The sequence below is a fragment of the Xyrauchen texanus genome, chromosome 3, assembly GCF_025860055.1.
Source record: "Xyrauchen texanus isolate HMW12.3.18 chromosome 3, RBS_HiC_50CHRs, whole genome shotgun sequence".
NCBI lineage: Eukaryota > Metazoa > Chordata > Actinopteri > Cypriniformes > Catostomidae > Xyrauchen > Xyrauchen texanus.
The window spans coordinates 22,721,389-22,738,629 of NC_068278.1; the positions used below are offsets into that span (position 1 = coordinate 22,721,389).

At 36.6% G+C, this 17,241-nt stretch overlaps 1 long non-coding RNA gene across 1 annotated transcript in view; it reads left to right on the forward strand.

The window, feature by feature from the left end:
* The window catches only part of LOC127621364 (uncharacterized), a 39,776-nt gene extending 22,935 nt beyond the window's left edge, over positions 1-16,841 (forward strand). The window contains exons 3-4 of the long non-coding RNA XR_007967848.1: positions 10,458-10,504; positions 16,509-16,841. This is a non-coding gene — a long non-coding RNA (uncharacterized LOC127621364). The remainder of the gene's footprint in view (positions 1-10,457; positions 10,505-16,508) is intronic.
* The last annotated feature ends 400 nt before the right edge of the window (positions 16,842-17,241 follow it).

Below are 17,241 nucleotides of genomic sequence, written 5' to 3' on the forward strand. Positions count from 1 at the left end.
TCATGCTTGACGCATGAGCAGAGTGCCTGTACAGTGCATGTACATGGGCAGAGCATGAGTATAGAATTATACATTTTGGGTAACTATTCCTTTAAATATATTTTTTTACTTGAACAAAACTAGCTAGTTCAAATTTTTACCAGATAAAGCAAATGTTTTCTCTCTTTTTTTTGGTAAATGGAAACACTATTTTGATGATTTCGAATAACATGTAGCAAGCAGTTTTACTCAGTTAGAGATAGGAATGTGTATTGGTTTGTTGGGATGAAGGCTTATTTTCCCATTCAAAGAGGGTAGGGAAACATGGCAACGCAAAGCCAAAAGGCCCCAATGCACACAGACTCACACAGCAACCATGGGAATGAAGGCCACTGGGGTTCAAGGTCAATGCTAGAATAGGGAGGCCTGCAGTTGCATTGTCTGTTTTGCCCCAGACTTACTTTTCACATGCATATGCAAACACACACACACTACCACAACCAAACACATGTCACCATCACCCCCAACAGTGCGGGTCTGTTTGTGCATGTCACAAAACCAACAAAAGTAGCAGTTCGAAGCATGTGTGTGTATGTGCGTGTGTGTGGGCACGTATTCACATGTGCACACTCACTCGTCCCATCAGTGGCCGATAGAAACAACAGCTGTACATATACACAGAGGATACATTTCCCACAGCTTTGTTTGTCAGTCTGGACAAGCTTTGAGCTAGCTGGCCATCTAGCTGTGAGAAATGATCTAAGACCTAATGAAAAGAAAGACTGTGGCTAAGGCTGAGGAGAGAGTCTGTGATTAGCTCCTTTGTTGGAGGTCTTTTGAGCTTCATTGGTTCCAAAGAAAAGCATCTAATGAATCCATCCAAGCTTGGCCGAAACTTTGTATGGACGACAAACTAAGTTATGGTGGTCTCCCCGTGTACCGTGGTACAGCATAATGATACAGAACATTTGCACATATGGTCCCCTGATTTCAGGATCCTACGTAAGCACTTTCTCATATGCCTGGTTATCTGTCTGCTCTAAGGCACTAGAGGGGTCTGGGGGAGCGAGTTTACATGGCCTGGGGTGATTGAAATGTGTTAATAAAAAGACGTTGTGTAATAATAATAATTACACCATTAATAACTTTGAATGAAGCAAAAAAACATACTTGAAAATCGGGCAAAAAAAGCAAAGGATAAGTCTGTGTATTTAAAGTTTTTAATAAGTAAATGAACTACATATCCCATGAGGCATTGAGAATGACGTAGTTTAATTAAAAAGTGTGTAGGAAGTCTAACTCAATTGCATAATTCACAGTGCGTCATGGAAGTGAACGGTTGCTGCAGAGCTCTTTTGGTGCACTTAATTTATTGTGATGTTCTGGTGTTTTTGCCTTCAGAATTATAGAGTATATATAGAGTAGTGTAGTTCTCCATGAAAAATTTAAAATAATGGAGACTGATGGTGTCAACAGAAGCATATATAATTGATTAACAACCTAGCTATGTTGTTAAAGGCTTATGAATTAACATTAAAAATCAATGCGTCAATTGAAAAAACTGAATAGGATTTTCACTTCTGGAACCTGAGGAATACTCGATTCTGATTGGTCAATAGCTGCTTTCTGTGGTCAAATATTTTCAAATAATGACCACTAAACTATATATTTGACTCTACACTCCCTACACTGTGTTTATTCATCTCACATTCTTAAATAATTTAAACTAGAATCAAAATTTCATGTCAATTTATGTATTTGGTAAGTAGCAATGGAATCAAAATATTAGCAATATAAACCCATTTAAGTTGATGCAAGTCCCCTTAGCTTTGTGTTGAGGTCCTAATCAGTCAGAGACTTACTGTAGTTTGAGTCTAATTGTTTCTGTCAGTATGGGAATGTCCCGGCAATGTTGTCCCTGTCCCACAGCCCAGGGCCCCGTAACTGAGCCCGGCTGCAGTGAATGGGCCCACTTTGTTGCCACACAGCAGGCTCGGGCCATACCTATTCTACTCCCCGAACTGTCATGCATAACAACTTTATTGTGACCAAATGGGAGCTGAAAGCAAAGAATAAAGCAAGGGAATAAAAGGTGAGAAGGAATGAGAGAATTCTTCTCTTCTATCAGAAATGAAAGAGAAGATCAGGGTTTGAGCTCAAAGTTTATAAATCTAAATTTCAGTGGGGACTATGACTTAGTCCACACTTAGTTATCATTTCAAACCATGGAGCATCAACATTTTTTATACAGGTATTATTGTTAAGAGAACTAGAATGGAAAGGGTTTTTGTTTTATGGGAAGATATTGCTACAAGATTTGGAAAAAGAAAGATTTTGTTTGCATTCTTAAAATCATGAGAAGTGAATGCAGAATAGTGGCCTGTCAACTGTTGTGATAAGTCAAGTTCAAGTCCAATTTCAAGTTTTATGTGAAGGCTGAAAGTCTCTGAAATAGGAAAAACCACCCAAATCAGCCAGCCAACATAGACCAAAGAGTTATATGACTAAACTTTATGTAAATCCCTTCAGTTTGATCAGTAGGGAGTTCTTCCTTGAGAGTTTGTTTAGGATGAACGTCATGGTGTGAGACTATTCTGAGGATTTAAAGCCAGAAAAAATCCTCACTGTGGGGTCATTAGTAAGGGTTGAGGAAGGTTCCCTTCTCCTTTTTTTCTGTTTAATACTTGATATTCTCTGTCATGATATTCATTTCAAGCCTAAATCCCAACCCTCTGAAATAACATAGGAGCAAGCTTCTCTGTGATGAGTATTAAAAAGGTAAAAGTTATTTGTGTGTGAGACAGAATAAGAATTGAGGGGAGTGGTCTGTTCAGACCACAGGCTTGAGAGAAGAAGTAGCCCGTGGCTCTGTGAGACTCAACAAAAGGCAGTCTCTATCCATTGTGTTACTGCTGGATTTCCCACGAGAGCCCAGTCTGCTTGAAAAGGGAAGTGTATCAGTTTCTCCTGACATGGATGTTTATTCATTCTGTGGCCAACTGCACCACCAGCTCAAAAGGATTCACCTTACCATTTTGATGTGTATGACACACACACACTTTTTTGGATGAGATAGGTGAAAAAGAAAAACACTGGCACATGGAGACTAGTGTGAGCTGTGTGAATAGGCATGTCCACCCTCACAGTGACAGTGTCTATGACAGTATCATGGGTGCTTGTCTGGACTCAGATTTCTGTGTGAAGTGAGGCACCATTTTGTACTGGAAGATTTGATGGTGGAAGTTAACCTGTACTGCTGTTATAAGATTCATTTTATAGCTTCTTCCATCAGCGTTGAGGTTCTGATTTGGGTAACCAATATCCAAGCAAACAATTTGTCATTAATAGTATTGGGTAAGTTACTCCAAAAAAGTAATTAATTGCTAACTATTCATTACATCTTCTACTGTGTAATTAGATCACTGTACTTATTACTCTGTCTGAAAAGTACTGCATTACTTATTACTAATTATTTTCTAAAACATCATCAACCTTGACCAAATGAAAAATACAAGGATAGACATGAAACTGTTCTTTTAATTCTTTCAAATAAATCATATAAAATCAAATACATCATTCATGAACTATAGAAAATAATTTAAGGGGGAAGTGTTAAATTAGAAAACATATATTTTAATATAAGTTGATACATTTAACATTTAAATTATTTATTATTTTATATAGAATTGTTCTATAGTCTATAAAGTATTTAACACAATTACATCAAAAGTAACTGTAATTAAATTATTGAAAAATGAAGAGTTATCTCTTACTTGAAATGAAAAAGAAATTACAGTAATTAATTACTTGCCATGCATTACACCCAGCATTGATCATTAAGGAGCAATTGACCATTGCATCTTCACATTCTTTGTAGTCTAGAGGTCCTCCTGTCTCCAATGAAGTTTAAAGTTTTGACCACATACAAATGAAATTTTCTTTTGACTCTCTTTCTTCTTTGGAACAACAAAAGTGATGTTAGTCAGAATATTAACCTCAGTCACCATTTACTTTCTTTTTTTTTTTTCATATAATGAAAGTTAAGGGTTACTGAAGCTAACGTTCTGCTTAAAATTTCCCTTTGTCATACAGGGTCGGAACAGCATAAACTGCCCAACTAGCATCATCACCTAGAGAAATTAAAAAATGATGATTGTTTGCAAATGTGTTTCCGAATTACTCCCTCCATTGGTCGGTCAAACAGATAGTCCCATCCCAAACCCATGCTTTTGGTTGAGTCAATGCTGCTGTATCTGGCTGGACATGATGCTCAAACAAACAGCTATGTTTTGATAGCAGCTTGCGTTTCCCAACAACATCATTTGCCAATATGGTCACAAGTTCCATCGTTACCAACATAGTTTAACGATTTTGTGTTTCCTGAAACCAAAGTTCCAATGAACATTCACAAACTGCATCACAAAGTTGTGTGGTTGGAACTACAGCTCTTTGTGGTTAGAAGCATAGTTCCTTGTTAGTTTGCTGTGTGGACATAATTTCACTTCGCTAAGGCTTCTGTATCTTTTATTCCATATATCTTTAATTTTGCCAAGACTTTGTTTACATGTACTTTATTCCATTTAAGGAATTAAAGATTGTTAAGAGAAAGCGCTTAAACATGCGTGGTTTCTGTTTGAGAACGCGGCTTATTATGTGTTCATGTAAACACATAAGTGACACTATGGCTGCATTCCAAATTGGCTAAATCAGCCTCCGAAGGGTACTTCAAAGGGAGAACAATCATAATACGCCTGCTGTAAGATCGCTTCAAATTGAATTTTTTTATAAAAATGGCTTAAAAAGTGAGTCCCAAATGACTGTTATTTTGAAGCCCCACATCTTACAGCCCTCTACTGCTCTCACAGTGGATGGTAAAAACTTTGAAGGGAATAGGGCATAGGGCATAGGGATGATCACTTCTAAATGGAACTCACCCATTTGAAGGGTGCGCATGTGTATGTGCTCAAACATGCTGGGGACTCCTAGGTCTGAGGTAGGGGGGAAACTCATCTCATTACATGGCGCACACAGATGTTGTGTTTTCAGTAGCTTTCTTACATTAATATTGTTCTGGTGTACATATTAATGAGCTATTTTAATTTGATATCCATTCGATCTCCATATAAGTTATTATTCCACCCCCTATGTAACGTCATTAATGAGAGCTTCATATTGTTGAACCGATGTGCAACGAAAGATGGATGTGCGACGTAGTTACTACAATTTCGGAAAAAGTCAAGCCTTTCTAATTATCCCTTTCATCCGTACCGTCACACATATGTGACAGTTAATTACTGGGCCCTGCTTCACACATCTGTGTTTCTGCAACAGCTAGTTAAGTTACAACCTGCCAGATTCAAATCGGCTTTCGCACAGGCAGCGTTGGTCAAGCGTCTGTAATTTATTTTCGCTCATACAGTTACTCATACAGTCTTTTAAACCACAGAATTAAGTTTATTTTATATACGTACATCACCAAAGTACCACAATAAAAAGTTTACAGCTCTTATACGTAGTCAATTCATCAAAAGCGATCTTCCTCTGATGTGTTGCCATTTGTTTACATTAGTAACGGTTGTTATTCATCTAACAAACAGCTACTCAAAGAGTCTTTTCAAGTACTTAATATATTTATTTTATATAACAACCAAATTGTCACCAAAGTACTACAATAGCAGTTAACAGCTTGTTTATTCAAAGCCATCATATCTAAACGCGATCTTCCCATGCAGGCAGCCATATCTGCTTATTATTTTCAGATGTGGCTTTCATTCACACAAACAGCAACTCAAACAGTCTTTTCAGGCATATAATATGTTTGTTTTCTGAAACAGACAGCCAAACTATCACATAAGCACCACGATAAAAGTTTAAAACTCGTATGCTCATAGTGAAACCATCTGATCGAGTGTGATTATCCGATGCGTGCAGCCATTTACATTAGCGCTTGTCACACACACACACACACACACACACACATAAACTTTTTTATGACAAAAAATATATTAAAATAAAAAAATACTCATCTACACTATGCCTCTTACCGGCTGTGCAGTGGCATATGCAAAAATAACTAGAGTCCAGTGAGCACTGCAGGGGAATTTAGACCCTTATCGTGAAAAGGTGCAGTGGTGGCTCAGTGGTTGAGGCTCAGGGTTACTGACCAGAAGGTCTGGGGTTCAAGCCCCAGCACCACCAAATTGCCACTGTTGGGCTCTTGAGCAAGGCACTTAACTCCAGGTTGCTCCGGGGGGATTGTCCCTGTAATAAGTGCACTGTAAGTCGCTTTGGATAAAAGCGTCTGCCAAATGCATAAATGTAAATGTAAAAGGTTAATTCCTTCAACAATGCATTATACTATGGTTGTTTAGTGTGGTTTCTCTCAACCACCACACTAAATGATTTTCACTTACGTGTGAGCCACATTATAGTACAATTAGAGCTCTAAAGCAGCATTGCTATGATGGCTTTGTTTTGTGTTGGCAAACTTACTAACTATGCTATAATAGTTAAAGGGCTTTGTCTTTTATGCCCCAATTAACATGAATCAGGTTCAGTGCTAAAGCTTATAGCTTATTCACATTCCACACACTCCACACACTCCTAGATCTTGTTAGGTGATCTGTCATCCATATGGCAAGATATTGAGATATTAAATTGTGGAGAATTCCTTAATTGTTTTAGCTTTCCAGATTGAACAGTTTTAGCCAATCAGGGAGACAAGTGAAAACAAACTTAGCAAACTGAAACAGTCTCGTTTCTGGAGCACCATTATCGTCTAAAATATCTCAACACTGCTTTTCCTCTCCCTCTTGACCCTTTGTGAGACAATCAGAACCTGTGGACCCGGTTGCCATGTTGAGTCTTAGTTTGAATGGCTCCATTGTTTGGTTGTAACAAGATACCAGAGCTTGTTGTTTGATCCACTGTTCTGAAAAGTTTTCTTTCGCCTCTTCTTTTCTCCTCCTTTTTGTCAACCGATGGATCAGCTGAGAAGGTCAAGGAACATTGTCTTTTGTTGTGCAGTCACTTCTTTTTCTTCCTGTATCTCCTCCTGTTTTTTCTGTAAATTGTGGCCAGTGTAGATTCCATTTAAAATGTCATGTAGCTAATTTTTCCAGAAGGCTAAATCGCCTTTTCTTCTACTGCTCTTAAAGTGATTGTCTGCCATTTTCATACAAGTTTGTTGAAGCCTATCCACATATTTGTCTCAGAGTTGCCTGGTTTTTAGCAGGTGTGTTTGTCAGCCGACTTCTAAGAGGAAAATTCATGGTCTTTAGTGTGAAAGCAGAGAGGCTGCTGTCTTTCAGCCTGAGTGCTAGCAAACTGTCAAAAATCATGTTTTAGTGGCTTGTTCAGGTCACACTGAGAAAACAGCCTCTTGTTCCTTACTTTATCTTTCTCTTTCTTTCTGATGAGCTTTTTCTTTCCTTTTTCTCCTTTTTGTTGCCTACAATTGCCAGTTAGCAATGGGCATACAGTTTGTTGTCAGTTAGTGTAGGCTTAAATAATAATTTAGAGCCAGTTTAAAACTGGCATCCATAGCTTGCAATAGCTAGCTAGCTCTATATCAATGCTACAAGACATTGTTATAATTTGATTAGCTTGTATTGATAAATGGTTGTGAATATATCCATATCCAAATCTGCTGATCTGTTTGTAGTAAAAGTTATCCTTTTCTTTTAAACTAGAACTTGTTTGCATATCCATTTCTTTAGCAAAGCATCACTAGCATTAAAATCATCCACTAGCATGAGGGAGTACAGAAAAACAACATTGTCAAATTATACAAGATCTTTTTGTCTAACGTGCTGTTTGCCTTGCGTGGAATGATTTGTGAGTAGCCATCTGAGCTCAGCCTCTTTTGAAATGTGTTAAATAACATTTGCATAAGACTATTTGTTGTACTATAATAATATGGGTAAGTAAGCTTAGATGCTATATTTGTATCAATATTTCCGTTATGGAATAATAATAATAATAATAATAATAATACAATTATTTCAGATGATGATAAACTTCAATAAGCTTTCATGAAGTGCTGTACAATAATGTTGTTTAATTATTTTAAAATTAATAAAATAGTGTGAAGAGCAGGCTGACATCAGGGATGGTTTGTAGGTCATGAGTGCCAGTGTATGTTTGTGCACTCTTAAACACTCATAACTGCATTGTAACTGAAAGTGGTAGTGCATCTGTAATGTTGTAGCAGAGAGGGAAGTGAAGTGAACAAGCATGCTATTCAATTATTGATTATAGTTAATGAAAAGAATCATTTCAGGATGAACTGACGGACAAACTGTACATATCCCTAGATACACACAAGCACCACAGAGATTTGTATACACACAGAAAATATTTAATGGATGGATATGGACTTCCAAAAGCCTAATCATAGTGTCAGAACCTAGAAAGCTTCATGAAAATTATAAAAATTGAAAAATATTGCACCACTTTTTAAATATATTTTCATAGAGGGCTAAATAGATTTATCCGAATTTCTCAATGTCTGGAAGGCCCTGTGATGTGGCTGCCTCTTCTCCAGTGAGTAAACCATTGGATGACAGGGTAGATCTTGCCTGCTCTATATGGCCGTGAATTCATTTGCACACATATGAAAGAACAGGAGCCCCTGGCAAAAAACTGAGATATTTGTGCTGGCTGCTGTCAGATACCAAGAGAGGGAGTGTGTTTGTGTGTACATGGATGCTTGGCCTCAACCATCTTGCATGATGGAAGAGCATAGGTTTATCTCGGTCTCCATGGCAACATTGCAGCACGCCAGGGCCATCCCAAAGAACAGGTGCCTGGGGCAAAGCCGTTGGTTCAGTGGGACAAGAAGAGAGGGGTGAGGTACTATGTGCATATATTATGGGTTAAAGGGTAGTAGGATAAAAATGTTATTGTTGAATGGAGACATAATAACACGATACATCACAGGTGGCCCAACTCTTCAAAATAGTTAATCTGATGAGTTGGGGAAACTTCCTTGACAGTGTATGTTGCCAAGTTAGGCTCTAATCATAATTAAAAGTAGTTCAATCTAACCTAGCATAGTTAGCTACAATACAAGCTACTAATTAAAAGCTGCTAACTATATTGACGCTATTTGGGGGGATTTTAAATAAGCTCATTAAATACAGTATCTGACACAAAAACAATGGGGGAAAATTAAGGGTGACAACATTAAACAGCATTTGAACAGATCAATTTACACTACTGTAAATACCACATATTATATTATTATACTGAGCCGAACTCATATTTATGAACAGCATTTCCCTAAATATTATATTATTTGGTAAAATGGTTTTTTGTATAATTTATTTTAGAATTTTATAAAATTATATAATGAAATAAAATGTTTTTTTTTATTCATTATATATTTAAATGTATTATTTATTTGTTTTTTATGAACATATTTATTATTATTATTATTTGAATACAAATTTTGTACAATTATTTTGTATATTGTTTCAAAAAATAAAACGTAAAATGTCACAAAGGCATCTGCAAGAACAGAAAAACTAAAAAATGTAGTTAAGTTAGTAGCATTGCAACTTTTAGTCCCCATCTATGATAATAATAGTTTGAACTCTTCTTTAGAAGTCTTGGTCAAGGTATTTGCATGAGCAGCATGATTTGAGTTTGTTTTAATGTTTTGCCCTATATTTTTTGTAACACAGGCTGTCATACAACCCCACAGGGATGCTTAATTCGGACAGTGAACCATAAATTTTCACAAGCACTGAATTTCACACAGATGGGGCATAGTGTTAGTTCAACCAAAAATGAAAATTCTGTCATAATTTACTCACTCTCATGTTTTTCCAAAGCATATCACTTTCTTTCTTATATGGAACACAAAAGGAGATGTAAGGCAGAATATCACACTTAGTCACCGTCCACTTTCATTGTATGAAAAAAGAGATGCAATGAATGTGAAACATTCTGGCATACATCTCCATTTGTGTTCCACAGAAGATAGAAAGTCATAAGGGTTTGGAAGAAAAAAAAAACATGAGACTGACAGAATTTTCATTTTGGGTGAACTATATCCCTTTAACTAAACCACAGGCTATTCCAGGTTAAGACTTCAACTTCTTACATGCACTGAACAGATCTGTGGGGCATATATTTTTAACCAAAGCCAAATGTGCTTTTTGCAGAGGGGTTAAAAGGGCGAATGAAAAATGCAGTAAATTATTTATAATAGCTGAAACTCTTTTAGTGTTTCTCTCTGTTGGGTCGGTAAGGGAGACTGTGCACTAGAATGTGCTTTACTTGAATATTGTCAGGTACTGTACAGGAGGCACTTTTATCTGCATCAGCAACATAGCTGTGGGTGGAGAAGAAGTAGGCCATGTCATTTACCTTTAGGTCTGAAAGGTACAGAGAGATTTGACAGATTGAACTAGACATAAAAAACAGTAAATTCACACATGACACTAATTGTTGTTTTTTTTATTTCCTCCTAGGTGATGCTTTAGAAGAGGTGCATTACTCTCTGCAGTGGGAAAGAAAGGTTTGTAAACTCTTCTGTTATTTACGTATGTCATATAAAATAAGAGGTCGCATTTGGGGTTAAAATGCTATCAAATGGACAAAGATAATGCAACAGTAAATGGTGGTAGAGGTACAGTAAATGAAAGAAATAAAGAAAATGAACTCCAGATACAGTAACTACTTTTCATTGAAGAACAAAGTCAACTCAACAGATTAAGTTGGTGGAGGTGAATTGAATATAGAAATAAAAATGACTCTTGGTTACTGCCCTCTTTTAAAGGGATAGTTCAGACAAAATTTAAAATTCTGTCATATTGTTTTCCCACCCTCACAATCCAAATGACCCAAAGCCGTAGGATTTTTTCTTACACACTGTCTACGCTGCATGCGTAGTGCTGACAGTAAACGGATGCCACATTCTATTGCTCACAGCTGATTGGTGTGTGCTCTCTGTATGTCATTTAACCTTTTGGCATGTGAGTTTCTCTTGTACTGACCCCTCCCCCACCCCCCAGCATTTGTTCTTTAATGCGCGCTGTTTTGATTAAAACAAAATCTTACCTCACACTTCACAGCAGATGCACTGGAGGGCAGATTATATCACTGCAGGTTTCACTGAAGATCAGATTATATATTATCAAACATACAATGTGGTTTTTAGATGTTTATAATGATTGTAAATGTGCTTGCCAGCTATGCACGCCGCCATATTGTTTACATGCAATACAACATTCAGTTCAACATTCAGTTCATGATAGAAGCATAGAATGGTTTAAAAACCTATCCCTTTCACTTTCCCAGCACTGGAAGTGGTAAGAATGAGTAATGGATGGAATGGGAGAAGGCTCGAGTGGACAGACTAGTTAGTATATTCTTTGTTAGACGTCAGAAAATATGGCCGCATCGCAGCATCAAAACAGTGCGCTCTGTAGGTAACGGCTTTAAACTTTTATTTAGTGATTGTTTGAATGTGTGTAACATATAAAAATACATATATTGTGATGTTGAAAAGACTATTTGAGCAACTGGTTCATTATGACAACCGCTTCAGTCCCTCTTTTGCTGATAAACAGCAGCACGAATACAGATCACACCAGTTTGATCATACATGCAAAAGGGTTAACAATGTCAGAAATCTTCTACTTAGCAGATCCTACATGCTACAAATAGCATAATGTAGCGGTCCCATAGACATCCTATGGGAGGTAACCTGGCCAAAAGACAATGAATGTTTTAATGGATGTTAGGGAGGAGATTCTACAGTGTGCTGAATAAACTGCTTTTTTGAGGAATCATTGAATAAATTGCCTGATCGACAATCTTTAACATGGTTAAAGACATTATATTATATTATATATATAATATATTATATTATATTGCACCTACTCTATTCTTGTATACTGTATTTCACTATACTGTACAAAGACGTACCATAACTTCGTACCACTGTACAAAGATGTACTAGCTTAAATATAAAGTAGCTTAAATATAACAAGCTACTTTTGGCATGTAGTTTGTAGTGTAACTTTTAGCTTAGCTTAACAAATTTTTCTGTTGAGTAGTTGGTAGCTTAGCTAGCTAAATTTTTTGAGTAGCTTGCCCAACACTGTAAATAAGCAGCTTTATCCAAAACAGTGTAATTTCACCGCAATGCTTTAGTAAATAACAAACATGGCATCTGAGGAAGACAAAACTATTTTATTCTCTAAAATTGAAAAATAGTTGTTGCTGTGTTTTTTTTCCCCCTTAACTTTCCATTGCTACCTGTAGCAGGATTGCACTGTAATAAAGGAGTTTCCCTCTTGCATAAAACTCTGGGATTCCCCCAATGTATGGGCTTATAAAGGTAGACATGAGGGACAGTCAATATTTTACATTGGTGTGTGTAAATTGGTATAGATTGTAGTGTATGTGCTTTTCCCACTGTACTCCCAGATCTTAAACTGCTTTCTATTTATCCTTTAGCACTGAAAGGAAAATGGCTTTCTCATTTACATGACGTTTCAGAACACCAATTTCTGCAAAAACCCTGAAATAAACCGTTTTCTTAAATGCATGAAAACATGGTCGAGGTATGCTACAACTAACAATGATTGAACATTTTATGTTGTATTTTTCGCTGAGAAGCCAACATTAATGATTATTTCGTTGTTTCAGAGTCCCAAATTGCTATTCTGCCTACTTTAATTGATCCATTTAAAAATTGCATATGAACATTTACACTTAGGTCACATCTACAGTAATACATTGAAAAAACATTGATTTTGCTACATTGACACCTCTTTGTAAAACAATGTCATTAGGAAACTAAAATCTTGTAAGGAGTTGTAGCAGAGTGGTTGAATGAAGCCAGAGTGGTTATTGAACAATTAAGGAAAGTGCGCTCCATGTCGAGCCAAAGAGTTCAGTTTGGGATAGATTGGTTTGAGCGCCTCTTTCATTTCACAGATAAATAACATAGAGATTCAGCAGAACCTAACACAGATAGGCAAATGAATTCTGCAAGTCCATAAAAGCAAAGTGATGCTAAAAAAACATATCTGTGTAGATCTTGGTCCACACTTCAAATGTTGATGTTTCTCCTGAGGCATTGTGCTGCATGCAGCGAGCGGTTCTTATGTATTCCTCTGGGCTGAAGTACTTTTTGTTGTTGTCTTGATTTTGTATTTAATTATTTACTTTCTGGGACAAGAGATTTAGAGTAGAGATGGTTGGATGAGACATCCCATAATCTAACAAGCCACTGAAGAAAGTGCTCGCCTGACCATCAGTGACTTTCACAATCCCCTTCTTGTAGTGCCTGTTTTGAAGTTCAAGGGAAACATGGAAACAGGCTAGGTTACCTCAGCTAAGCAACCTGGTCTCATATTTACATTTATTCATTTATCAGACACTTTTATCCAAAGCAACATACAGATGAGGAGTACAATAGAAGCTATTTATATTTGCTAAATTATTTTTATGCGACTCTTCGTATATATCACAGCTATTCCCTGATGAAATGAACACTAGAGGCACTACAATAATGACTTTTAGTCACATTTACACAAATCATGATTAAATTACAAATTATCAGATCATGAACACTTGCTTTTAGCCCTGTTACACACATAATGCTATCTTATAAAAACACTTTTACTATGGTGCACGACTCGTAAGGTGATAGGCTACATTTTAACATTTGCATCACATTACCAACTGTCGCAACACATTCTCACACCCCAACTCGTCACATATGGACGCTCGGGCAGGACCCCTTGGCGTCGCTTATCGGCGCGCTGGGTGTACCTTTGGCGTCGTTTTACAACGCGTCCGGTTTCGAAACATAAAAAACCGGTTGGAGGGCCATTGTAGCGTATTCCTTTTGATTTTTATTGATCGCGGTGTCGACTCTCGACCCGTTTGCGGCGAGAGCTTACCCGAGACGTGAGCAAAGCAGCAAGGTTTAAGTCCTGAGCACACTGTCAACAAGTGAGCCGAATGTGTTATAGAAGCACAAAATGGTGTGGTTGCTTCAGCATTTGCATTTTTTATCTCACACCTCCTTTTTGATTTTATTTGTTAAATTTAGGTTGATGGTTTTGGTTATGGTGATCAGTTTTAATAATTTAAACTCCATAGATAATTAACCTTCAAAATCGTATGTTTTTCATCTCACGTTTGCTGTTTTGTACACTATCGGTTAGGTTTAGGTTTAAACTTGGCATATACGTTCTTACAAATGCCTCTCCTGACTAATATCTTATTCTTGTCATCGTCTTCTAAAGCTTTGAGAAATGTAATACTTTAATACCAAAAGACAGGTGAAGCTAGGGGATAAGTGGAATCGGATAAGTTATTCTTTTGCCCAATCGCAAAAAAACACAATGAGGCGAGGCTGCTGCACAGACCCTCCCAGGTAACCAAAAAAATAAAAACTCTTATCAGGTTTTAAGGAGAGGTGTTAACAAAAACCATGTGAGAAGATGAGGAGGAACAAAGGAGAAGAATAGAATGTGTCAGACCCTTGTCTGTCATTATTGTTTTCCTCTTGTTAGTGAAGAGAACATCAAGATTTATGAGAATTTGTTTCACAATAAGGCAGGGTTTAGTTTCACTTTGGTTAAAGAACTCAAGCCTGTTGATAAGTAAAACTCGAGGTCAGTGGAAAGCATCATGGATGTGAGTAGTGTCATACTGATATCTTCCATGTTCGTCTAAAATGTCATTTCAGGAAGTGAATCAGCTTGATCTCAAAGCAAGTTCTCACCAAAAGCACCATAAACTTGGCTAAAGTTTCCACAACAAAAACTAAACAGTGGCTCTGCAGTTGCCTACATGGAATGTTGAAACAAGAAGGTTTCATTTCAAAAGAAAAAGATAGAGAGTAAAAGGCAGAGGGCCATTCTTGGTCTATTAGAGTCAAACGATTTCAGAATACAGCTTATGAATGTGCACTTTAAGTTTGACAGTGCCATTGAGACTATTCATATTGTTACAAGCCTCCATTTCTTATTTTTCATTGATCTGTTCTCTTCCAACTGTATGCTTGGATTAAGTGTATATCTATATTAAAGAGGTATAATAATACATTGTAAGCTTACGTAAAGACAGTCTTCAATATTGGAAATGTCATAATCCCTCTTAGTGGGAGACAACTTTTAATAAAATTGCCAAACTGAGTGGAAAACTTTGGACCCATCCCTAGTGCCATAGAGAGAGCTGTTTTTGCAATTTCTATAGATAAATGAAACGATCATGGTAGCTTGCACTGGACTAAATGAGCAGCAAGGGATTTGTGAGGGCTTTATGTCAGAATTAGCACTTTGTGTCAAATCACTTATAAACTAGAGGCATAACAAGGCTTTTATACCTTTTTCTTTTTCATTCACCTTTTGCTTCTTTGAAAAGGAAGAACTCACCAAGGACCACTAACAGTATTATAGACTGTTTAAAATCTAATAAAATAACATTATAAAAACATAAAAAGGTGTAAAAGTACTTCAAGATGACAATCCTATATACAATGCAGCACCAGTAACCGCATTTCTGGTGACAGTGAATGCTGACCAAGACACATAATATTTTTAACCCTTCTGTTTTGGAGAAAATTCCAAACAAAGGTTTTGTTCTGGTAAAAAAAAAGAAAAGCCTGATAGAGTACTGCAGATATACAGCAACTCCTTTTTGATTATAAGAATGAAATGGAAGCTTTTAAAAATAGCATGTCATCTGGAAAGAGCACCAACTATATATCAGTATAATAAAAGTTCCTCAAGAAATATGTTTGAATGAACCTGGCAGCATCCATTTTTCCTGCTCTTTTCCATCAACAAAGCACTTGAACACAACGTATTCGTAATTACCACTTCAGAAGTGGGCATGCATAAAGTGGGCAAGATAGCACATGAAGGCAGCATAAGAGCATGTTTCAGTATGCAGTACTGTGGAAAATGTTTAGGCACTTGTGAAAAATGTTGCATAGTGAGGATGTCTTCAAAAATAAAGACATAAATAGTTTTCATTTATCATTTAATGTCATACAAAGTCCAGAAAATATAAAAAAGCTAAATCAGTATTCGGTGTGACCACATTCGCCTTTAAAACAGCCCCAAATCTCCTAGGTACACCTGGACACAGTTTTTCTTGGTTGTTGGCAGATAGGATGTTCCACGATTCTTGGAGAATTTGCCACAGATCTTCTATCTATTTAGTCTCAATTGCTTGTTGCAGTGCTCCCTGTTCTTCTATTCTAATCTTTTCTATTTGCAAATGTAATGTTTGGGAGTCTAACAGTTATATTTCCTATTGACACACTAAAGCTGAAGATATAAATAACCATCTTAAGACAAATGCTTTTGTGAAACATCTTATGTGCCCAAGACTTTTGCACAGTAATGTATGATTTTTAAGAGAAATTGAATGAAATTTGTATTCTTCACTTACAGTACATGTTTATTAATATTTTATGTCTCAATTGAAAAAGACTGTGTGATTTTCTGTAAATTACAGTCCATACTAAAGTGTTGTTCTTTCTCCTGCAGGTTACGAGAGCTCTCCAACATGTCACCCGCAATAGTATCAAACCCCTGAAGACAAGAATTCAAGAATTGAACAATTTGATGATTTTGTTCAGATTTGCCGACCTGGAAAGATGACCATTGTGATTTTCCAAGCCTGACATCACATTGAAAGCAACATTCAAAGTGACTTGAATAACCCTTGAACTTTGTATTGCGTGTAACTGAGTATATTACAGTATTTTATGACAAAATTTCAGTTGGATACAACCTTTCTTGACGTGCTTGTACTCAAGATTTTATTCATTCAATAAATTGTGTATTTTTTTTCCCAAAAATTTTTAAAATGTCTTGTGATTTATTTGTTGAACTGTGGTGGATGAAATATTTAATATCCTGGGTATTAAAATGATCAGTCTTGGATCCATTGAGAGGGTTGACATGGTTGAATCAGTACCCCACTAAGGGACTGCCGCTCAAGGAATTATTGCTTTACTCTGAACATGTCACCTCTACGATATTTCTTGGAATATAATGTACAATTATCCTTTCTTTTCTTTCCTCAGATATAAGTTTTCTCTGTTTTGTCATTGTTCAAAAATTTCACCCACATGCACACATATGAAAGAACAATAATGTGGAGTCAATATGTCACTGCTTGGATTTGACTGGTATGCATGTAAGTTTCACATGCAAAATTAAAAACAGTTCTCACTTTCCAGTTTTTGTTCTTGAAACAGATTTGTAGAGGCTGTAA